The sequence below is a fragment of the Pongo pygmaeus genome, chromosome 1, assembly GCF_028885625.2.
Source record: "Pongo pygmaeus isolate AG05252 chromosome 1, NHGRI_mPonPyg2-v2.0_pri, whole genome shotgun sequence".
Lineage (NCBI taxonomy): Eukaryota > Metazoa > Chordata > Mammalia > Primates > Hominidae > Pongo > Pongo pygmaeus.
In genome coordinates this window covers 127,327,832-127,336,781 of record NC_072373.2, presented here as the reverse complement: position 1 = coordinate 127,336,781, position 8,950 = coordinate 127,327,832, and positions in this window count along the sequence as shown.

The following is an 8,950-nucleotide window of genomic DNA, read 5'->3' as shown; positions in this document are numbered from 1 at the left end:
CTCTAAGAAAACCAGTTAGTCTGGATTAGAGCCTATGCTAAAGGTCTCATTCTAATATATTTACCTTGGAGATATCATAAGTTCATTTCAGACTACCACAGTAAAGTGAATATCACAATGAAGTGAGTCAAAAAATTTTTGGTTCTTACATGCATACAAAAGTTATGTCTACACAATACTGTAGTCAATTGTGTGCAATAGCATTATGTCTTTAAAAAGTATATACTTAATTTAGAAATATGTTATCATTTAAAAAATGCTAACAATTATCTGAGCTTCCAGAGAGCTGTAATCTTTTTGCTGGTGGAGGGTCTTACTGCATGTTGATCAGGGGGGTGGTTGCTGAAGAGTAAGGTGGCTATGACAATTTCTTAAAATAAGACAACAATGAAATTGGCTGCATCAATTTGGTTCTTCCTTTTGCAAGATTTCTCTGTAACATGTCATGCTGTTTGATAGCATTTTACACAGCAGAGCTTCTTTCAAAATTAGAGTTAATCTTCTCAAACCCTGCTGCTACTTTATCAACTAAGTTTATGTAATACTATAAATTTGTTGTTGTCCTTTCAACAGTGTACCCATCATCTTTATCACGAGGAGATTCCATCTCAGAAATCACTTTATTTGCTCACACATAGGAAGCAACTCCTCACCCATTAAAATTTTATCATAAAATTGCAGCAACTCAGTCACATTTCAGGCTCCACTATTAATTCTAATTATCTTGCTATTTTGATGACATCTGCAGTTACTTCTTCCACTGAAATTTTGAACCCCTCAGAGTCATCAATGACAGTTGGAATCAACTTCCTCCAAATTTCTGTTAATATTGATATTTTGACTTCTTCCTATGAATCAAAAATATTCTTAATTTCATCTATAATTGTGAATCTTTTCCAGAAGATTTTCAGTTTACTGTGCACAGATACAGCAGAGGAATGATTATGGCAGCTTTAGCTTTAAAATATGTATTTAAATAATCAGACTTGAAAGTGAAAATGACTCTTGATCCATGGGCTGCTGAATGGATGTTGTGTTGGCAAGCATGAAAACAACATTAATCTCCTTGCACAATTCCACCAGAGCCTTCGGGTGACTAGCAGCAGTGTCAATAAGCAGTAATATTTTGAAGTGAATCTTTTTTTATGAGCAATAGGTCTCAACACTGGGCTTAAAATCTTTGGTAAGCCTTAAAATAGCCAGTAAACCTTGCTGTAAAAAGATGTGTTGTCATCCAGGCTTTGTTGTGCCATCTTTAGAGGATCTTTAGAGGACAGGCAGAATAGGTCTAGCATAGTTTTTTTTGTTTTATTTGTTTTTTTTTTTTTTAATTTTTGGAGATGGAGTCTCACTCTGTCACCCAGGCTGGAGTGCAGTGGCATGATCTTGGCTTACTGCAAGCTCCGCCTCCTGGGTTCACGCCATTCTTCTGTCTCAGCCTCCCAAGTAGCTGGAACTACAGGCGCCTGCCACCACGGCTAATTTTTTCTATTTTTTAGTAGAGACGGGGTTTCACCGTGTTAGCCAGGATGGTGTCAATCTCCTGATCTCGTGATCCGCCCACCTCGGCCTCCCAAAGTGCTGGGATTACAGGTGTGAGCCACTACGCCCGGTAACTGGCCTAATTTTAATACTGTTGTGCTTCAGGAAATAGAAAAGAGAGGCCCATGGAGAGAGATCTTGGGAAAGCCTGATCAGTAGAGCAATCAGAACACACACAACAATTATGGATTAAGTTGGTGTTTTATACGGGTACAGATTATGGTACCCCAAGACAATTACTATAGTAACACCAAAGATCACTGATCACACATCACTATAACAAATACAATAAGCATGAACAAAACTTAAACTGTTATGAGAATTACCAAAATGTCACACAGAAACATGCAGTGAGCACATGTTGTTGGAAAAATGGCACCAATAGATATACTTGACTTATGTTTGCTACGAACCTTCAATTTGTAAAAAAATGCAATTATCTGTGAAATGCAATAAAGTGAAATGCAATAAAACAAAACAAAGTATGCCTAAATCTCATTAAAGGCCCTATTCTGAAGACAGTCACATTCTGAAGTACTGTGGATTAGGGCTTCAACAAAATATAACTTCAGAAAAACGTAATTCAGCTCATAACATGTAGGTAGAATATTTTACATTATATAATTTATATATATTTATATTTATATTATATAAAAATTTATATATAATATGCAGATATATAAATTTATAGTATTTATTTATATAATGATAAATTTATAAAAATATATTTATAAATGTTATATATATGAATCATTTAATATATATGAATTTATAGGTAGTTAGAATAAAATATATGACCTACCTATAGATGACCTGTATACTAGGTCATTTCATTTTGTTATTAAAATAAATAAAATTATTTTCTTGTTGTATATTGCCATAATTTAAGGAATTTAAGAGATATGTTACTATCATTAGACACTACGCCTATATTTTTATGATTCAAAATAGCAGAACTACCTGATTTCGAGTATGATTGCTTAAATCTTAATTTCATTTCTAAAAATTATATGGACACAGAATAAAATACAAAGAAAATCTGATTATATCATATTGTTGCTTTTTCTAATGTCAATATTTATATATCATCTCAGAAGCTTAAGGTGTAACAGTTTTAAGCCAAATAAAAGACATTTTTAGTGACTATTTTTGAATACTGTTGTATGACTGCACATACCGTCCACACAATGCTGAGGGTAAACATGTTTTCTCTGGTCTTGCTGATACTAGCAATTACGTACTACCTTGAACGAGTTCCAAATAAGATGTTTGGCTTAACGAACTCCATACTTCAGCAAATCTTTTTATTATTATGTATCACCATACACTTGAATGTTCTAGTTAATCTTTCCATGGACTTTTAGATCAGAAAAAATAATTCAGCAGTACTTAAGGACCTACTTTTTAAAAACTATATCTAAGAACAAGAGATTTAGAACACCTTATTCCTACAGTCTACCAAAGTAATATTTTAAATGGAAAAACTTACTTTAAAAAAAGCATTTCATTTTTAGTTTTAGTCCATTTTTCCAGTCTTTTCTGTCTATTGAGTACTAGTGAATAAAGTGGCAATTTATCATACTGAAAAATATAAACATTACTAATATGTATATTTGTATCACAAAACAATGGAGATCCTATAGCCACCACATACCAGCACTTTCCACATTTGTTTTGTTATGATAAAAAATAATAGTTGAAATTCTTAATTTCCTGGACCAGGCAATGAAACAATGGAGATATACATAAAACCTACAGAGAAATACAATATTTTGAGTATTCTATAAATACATATTTGTGGCTTGGGAAAACATGTTTAGTTATAAAATTATAAATATGCAAAAATTACTGTGACTGAATCAACCTGATAAAAAATAAAGATGATGGGTTTTTTCATGGTCACTTCACCACATAGACATGAGTGTTTTAGGGCATGGCTTTTTCACTCCTTTATTTTCTCACGCCTTTGATGATCTCTGTAAACCTCATGTTTATAAAGATTACCTGTATTTTGATGACTTTATACTTATATCTCCATCCTGGACCTTCATTTCAAACTCCGTTTACCTGTATACAGTTGCCCACCTAATATCCATGCCTAATAGATAGTTTAAATTTGACTTACTTAACTTGTCTTCTTATCTTTTATCCCAAACCTTTCTTTCCCCTATTCTTTCTTAACTCAGAAAATTTCACTGCCATTCACCCAATGACTCATATCCAAAATCTAACCATATCTTCCAAAAAGATCAATGAATAAAGCCAAATAGTAAACTATTTTAAGCAACATTATCATTGTATGTTTAGCTTTATTAAATACTTTTGTGGATTAATAAAAAAGAATAATTCATTATTTTTTGTCTGTAAACTGCCTTATATTGTTAATTTCAAGACATAGAAATCTGAACTGTTTTGTCTACTACAGCATGGCAACCATATTGATTTTCAATAATTTAGTGATACAATGCAGAAATGAAATTGATGCCATATTTTGTGGGTTTAGTTGTGCCCTCAGGAAAGACATACTGAAGTCTTAATCATTAGTACCCATGAATATGAACTTATTTGGAAATAGAGTCTTTGTAGATGTAGTCAAGATGAGGTCATACTGGATTAGAATGGATCTTACTCAAATAATTGGTATTCTTATAAGAAAATAAGAATGGTCATTTATAAAATTTAGAGTGGAAAGAACTAAAGTATATGAAAACATAGATAGAGATGGGAATTATATGTCTGCAATGCTAAGAACTGTTGGAAGAACTATATGGGAATTACCTGTCTACAATGCCAGGAACTGTCCCCTAGAAGGAACCAACATTGCAAAGACCTTGATTTCGGACTTGTAGCTTCTAGAACTTTGAGACAATACATTACATTATATAAAACCACTCAGTCTATGGTACTTTGTTACAACAGCTCCAGGACACTAATACAGATTTTGATATTGGATAATAACATGTTGCTGTAACAAATATCTAAAAATGTTCAGGTGGCTTTGGAAGTTGGTACTGAGTAGAGGTTGGAGGAGTTTTGAGACACATGATAGAAAAAGCCTGCCTGCCTTGAAGATATTATTGGTGGAAAATGGATATTAAAGGTGCTCTAAAGTGAGGTATCAGATGAAAATAAGGAACATGATACTGAACACTGGAGGAAAGGTGATCCTTGTTATAAAGTGCATAAAACTTGGGCTAATTATGTTCTACCATTGAGTAAAAAGCAGAACTTGGAGCAACGAACTTGGATATTTAGCTAAATAGATTTTGAGGCAATATATAGAAGTTGCAATCTTGTTCCTTCTTGCATCTTATAGTAGAATACTTAAAAAGGAGGTAAGCTTGGAAAAAAAACTGCCAAACAAAAATGAATCAGCACTTGATGATTTGGAAAATTCTGAGCATGTTTAGAGCCAAGAGTGTGGCTAGACAACCTTTTGGTGAAAAGGTCAGGTGTGTGACTCATCTATCCAATCAACCATGTCATCTAAAGCAAAGATTAGAGACAGGGTTATCCAGGTAGGCTTCATGGAAAATGTTCATATCTAATTGGGTGCCCCCTTAGCATCCATGGAAAACCAACAAGGTTTTTAATACTTTTATTCCAACGAAATTCTAATAGCCTGGACTAAAAGAGACAGAGATAGGAAGAAATGAAGGAAGAGTGATTCCAAGAGCAGCACCAAAGGGTTAGAGGTCAAAGAAGGTGGGGGGCTACTGCTGCCACAGAGGGTAGAAAGGGCAGGTCACTGAGCAACAGAGGATTGCTCTCAGGCCTTAAAACCTAGTTGAACTGCTCTGCTTTATTGAAAACTTGCTTTTGACTATCAATCAATTTATTCTTTATTTTTTCTCTCTTTCTTAATTGAAATGTGCTATGGTCTAATGTTTGTGTTTCCCCAAAATTCATATGTTGAAATCCTAATCCTCAAGATGATGGGAGTAGGAGGCAGTGTCTTGGGAAGTGATTAGATTATGACAACAGAGCCACGAATGGAATTAGTGACCCCAAAGAGCTCTTCCACCATTTGAGAACATAGTGAGAAGGTACCAACTATATACCAGAAAATGGGCCCTCACTAGACTCTGAATCTGTTATCACCTTGATCTTAAACTTTCCAGCCCCCACAACTGTGAGAATAAACTAAGAAACTGTTGTTTATAAGTTACCCAGGTTATAGCATTTTATTACAGCAGCCCAAAGAGACTGAAACAGAATATTTTAGCCCCACCATTTTATTTTGGAAGGAGAAACTGTGTTGTTTGATTTCATAGGTTTATAGATGGAGGAAAATTTTGATTCAAAATTGTCTATACTTAGAATCTTATTTATATTTGATTTAGATTATTTAGATCATGAGATTGAGACTTTCTGAACTGACAGCTAGATAAGATTTGGGCATTAAGAGTTACTGGTAGAATAAACTAATACTTTTGAGGATGCTCCGATGGGGTGAATGAATTTTTCACATATGATAGACAAGAGTTATAAGGCAGACAATGGACTGTTGTGGATTAAATATTATTTCTCTACATATAAACTTGGAATGTAACAGTTATGGGTTAAATTGCATCCCCCAAAATGATATGTTCAAGTCCTAACCCTGGGTATTTATGAATGTGACCTTATTTGGAAATAAGATCATTGGAGAACTAACCAAATTAAGATGAGGTCATACTTGATAAGTATGGGGATTAATCTAATGACTGGTGCCCTTATAAGAAGAGGTAAAGAGATACAGAGAGAAAGACCCAGGGAAGTCACCACATGATGACAGAGGCAGAGATTGGAGTGGTGTATTGACAAGCCAAGGAACAGAAAGAATTGCCAGCAACACCAGAAGCTAAGAGACATGGAAGAGATTCTTCTCAAGAGTCGTTTGAAAGAGCATGGACCTATTGACACCTTGAATTTGCACCTCTATCTTCCAGAACTGTGACAGAATAAATTTCTGTTGCATTAAGACACCCCGTTTGTGGTCATTTGTTACAACAGGCCTAGGAAATTAATACAATGAATTTATTTGGAAATAGAATCTTTGCAGATATAAATAGTTAAGAGAAGGTTATACTGGATTAGGGTGGGCACTAATCTAATGATTGGTGTTCTTATAAGCAGAGAAAACCGATACAGAGATATACACAAAGGGTAGACAGACAGGTGAAAATAGAGGCTGAGGCTGAAGTTATGCTGCTGTTAACCAAGGAATGCCAAAAATTACCCGCAAACACCACAAGATAGGAGGAGGATCAGAGAAAGCAAGGCCCTGATAACACCTCAAGTTTAGATTTTTTAGACTCCAGAACTGTGAAACAATAATTTTTTTTTGTCTTATTTTAAGGCTCCCTGATTGTGGTAGTTTGTGATGGAAGCCCTAGGAAACTGTTACACCATATTACTAACCTGAATGTACCTCACATTGTGCTCCATATCATTCATATTTTTACAGCTACACTGGGCTCCTTGCTGCTTCAAGGACAGATAAATCATGTTTCTGCCTTAGAGTGTTTGCATTTGCTATGCCTTCCTCTGTACCATTCCTTCCAAAGATATATAAATGCTCACTTCCTCACTATTCCAGGTCTTTCTCAAATAGCCCATTCTTAATGAGTTCTTACCTGAGCACCCAAAAGCAACCTCTGTTTCTAAACCTTTATCTCCCTTTCAACATTTTCTAAACCATTTATAACTATCTAATATACTATGTATTTTACCACTTTATCTTATAATGCCATTTTCTACAACTACAGTGTAATCTGCTTCCACACAAGGAATTTTTTCTCCTGTTTTGTTAAAATCCTTACTATATAATGTTTTCTAAATGGAGATTTATTGAATAAATAAATAAATTGTTCAATAAAACTGTATTAGATGACTTAAAATATGGCTTTTCTGATACAAAGACACTAACATTGAAGATGTATGTAGGAAGTTTTAACTATCTCATTGAGTTATTGAGTAGACTAAATGACATAGTATGTGTAAAGTCTATAATAATCACTCAAAATATGATGGCTATTTTCATTAGAATGCAAGCTTGAAGATAGTAAGTTTTATAAATGTGTGGGCCACTGAGCAATGCTTAGAACTTGACCTGCTTTATAGCAGATTCTTCATAAATATTTGTTGAATTAATATTGGCTCTTAAATAAATGAAAACAAGTATTAACATGCCAAAGTGAACAGCTTTTAGAAGTATTTCAAAATCATTGAAAACTTTTAAGAAGAGGAATGGCATAATACACCCTAAGTGTTGGCAATAAGTTTTTATGATCATTGTGTGACTGTGGATTGTAGGAGGCCATGAATGAAACAGGAAGATCCATTAGGAAATTGATAGTATAGTCCAAGTGAAAATTATGGGATTCAATTGAAGCATATATGGAGAGAAATGGAAAAAAAAGTTTTAATATTCAGGGGTAAAAGACAAAGAATTATATATGGAGTAAAAGAGATAAATATTTCTTCATAAAAAGAAATCCCATTTTTCTGGCTTGAGAAACTGGGATCATTATTTGCAAAAGACTGGGATATGGAGAAATTAGATGTGGCGAACCGATTTGAATTTTTGATATCTTAAGTTTGAGAAATGTGTGGGGCATCTCTCTGAACATATCAAGAAAGAAGCTGGATAGGAGGGCCTAGATCTCACGCCAGTAATCCCAGCACTTTGGGAGGCTGAGGTGGGCAGATCATTTGAGGTCAGGAGTTGCAGACCAGCCTGGCCAACGTGGTAAAACCCTGTCTCTATTAAAAATACAAAAATTAGCCAGGCATGGTGGCACGCGCCTGTAATTCCAGCTACTCTGGAAACTGAGGTGAGAGAATTGCTTGAACCTGTGAGGTGGAGGTTGCAGTGAGCCGAGATCACATCACTACACTCTAGACTGTATGACAGAGTGAGATTTCATCTCAAGAAAAGGGAAGGAAGGAAGGAAGGCAGGCAGGCAGGCAGGCAGGCAGGGAGGGAGGGAGAGAGGGGAGGGGAGAGAGGAAGGAAGGAAGGAGATAGGAAGGTCTAGAGCTCAGAAGCGAGTCTTGAAGTGGAGATCAAATTTGTGAGACTGTGACATATATAAAATTTCTAAAGCCAAGACAATGAAGAAAGAGTAATGAAAGTTTAGGAACTCAAGGTGTCAGAAAGGCATGGAATTAGAGTCAAAAGTAATGCACAAGAGAAAGCTAGAATCGTGGGGGAAACCAGAAGCATAATCTTGTGGAAGTCAAAAGTCTGAAAAGAACAGTGTCAGGAGCCAACTAACTTTTTAACTCCTCTTCTATTATGAGAATGAGCAATGGGAATCATCATAAAGCCGCACCTAATTGCCCGTTGCATATTTGTTACCTGCTTGTCACTTTTTGCCCAGAAATACTGTCTTTCCTTGGCCATCAACTTGAGTCCACATTC